The 1,725-nt window shown below is 64.1% G+C and overlaps 1 protein-coding gene across 1 annotated transcript in view; it reads left to right on the top strand.

Annotated features, from left to right (window-relative positions):
- Window positions 1–1,725, top strand: part of SND1 (staphylococcal nuclease and tudor domain containing 1) — a gene marked incomplete at both ends in the record, with an annotated part of 13,931 nt that overhangs the window by 1,212 nt on the left and 10,994 nt on the right. The window lies entirely within an intron of this gene.

Below are 1,725 nucleotides of genomic sequence, written 5' to 3'. Positions count from 1 at the left end.
GGGGGCAGCCTCAGGGGGCTGGGGGCAGCGTGGGAGCCCCATGGCTTGGAGCCAAGCTGGGGTCCCACATCCATGAGTCTCCAGGGAACAGGGAGCTGGATCAGCTCTGGGGACCCCGCTTTCCCTTTCTGCTCCCTTCCCATTCCCGTGCCAACTTTTACCGCTTTGTGCCCCAAAAGTGCAGCTGTGGGCACCAGCTGTGCCCCTCTCCTCCCCTCCTGTGCTCAGGGGGCACCTCTGAGGTCCATCCGACCCGTGTCCCCTCTGCTGTGTCCTGCCCTTGCTGTGTCCCCTGTGCCCTCAGCTCAGCCTCCGCTAATTACAACTTTTGCAGCCCAGTTTATGCCCAGTTTGAGCCCAGTTTGAGCCTGGGTTCCTCTGGCCCAGAGCACGGGGTGAGGGGTGTTGATGTGCCCATCCCAAAGCTCCAAGCAGCTCCACCAAGGAACACGACCCCTTCCTGGGATCCCGGGCTTGTATCAGTAATGGGATAAACCAGTTACAGCATCTGACTGGTTTCCCTGTGCCCTATAAATTAAAGATTAAGGTTAATTACAGCGATGAAACCTCTAAGTCCTTAAGTGCCGAGCGCTGAACCTTTGCCAGGGGATGGCAGAGGCTCGGGCTTCGTTCCCAGGAGATCAGGGAATGTGCTGGTCTGTGCCATCAGGGTGATGCTGTGGTGCCCCCAGCCCCGGGGAGGGGGCTGAGCTGGTGTCCCTGGCACGGGACCCTCCTGGCTCTGGGATGCGCCGGGAGCAGCATCCGTGGGGATCTTGGGTGGGCAGCAGCTGGAAAATCCCACCCGGAGGTTTCCCGTTGGCAGCGTCGGCCCCGCGTGCCGGGGAGCCGGTGCCGATGGAGAAGGGAAGGGGGTGATCCCTGGGAAGCTGGAGCTGGTCCTGTGGGTGCCTTGAGTGACTGGTGGGTGGCCCGGGGTCTTGTACCCCCCCTCTCCCAGTGGGTCAGACCACCCCTGGAAAAGGTTTTGGCGTCGTGGTGGGTAAAAACACCGGCCCTGCCGTGGTCCTTGCTCAGCGGGGTGATCGCCCGAGTGCTGGGGGGGCTGCACATCCTCCTGGAGTCGGGTATTCCGGAGTATCCGTGCCAGCAGGACAGGGGGCTGGTGCTGAGCTTGGCCTTGGCTCCTCCTGCCCCTTTCCCCCTGGGCTCCTGGGGGGGAAGAGAAGCCCCCGTGAGCCCCCCAAGGCCATTCTGAGCAGCCTTGGGGGTGACACCCTCGTGCCAAGCCCCCCGGGGCAGGGGGTGGGTGGGGATGTTTTCCTTCCTGTGCCCTGTCCCGGGAGGCTTCCCTGGGGTGGTGCCAGTGCCAGCTCTTCCCTGTATCCTTCTGTGCACCCCTCGGGATGCTGCGGGCACGGTGCCCTCTGGCAGGGGCTGCTGGAGGCCTGGGAAGTGGTGGGATGGGCTGGGAATGCCCAGCATGGCCGTGCTCCCGGCTGGGGGGACGTCCTGGCTCATCCCGCGTGTCGGCACCGGGATAACGATCCCAACCCACCCAACCCTTCTTGTGAGCTGAGTGCTGAGCCCACCCTGTGCTCCGGGGAGGGGCTGGGCAGTGTCAAGGTGCAGGGTGAGGACCTTGTCTCCATCCCACACCTCCAAGCAGGAACGCTGGGACAATTCCCAGCTCTCCCCGACAAACTTCTCCCGAGACGCGGCGCCCGCCTCTCCGTGCCCGTTCCCTGCTCCGCTCCATCGCCT

This window comes from Chaetura pelagica, unplaced genomic scaffold (assembly GCF_000747805.2).
Source record: "Chaetura pelagica isolate M959 unplaced genomic scaffold, ChaPel_1.0 scaffold1987, whole genome shotgun sequence".
In the NCBI taxonomy this organism is placed as follows: Eukaryota; Metazoa; Chordata; class Aves; order Apodiformes; family Apodidae; genus Chaetura; species Chaetura pelagica.
This window is presented reverse-complemented; position numbering and strand designations above follow the sequence as displayed.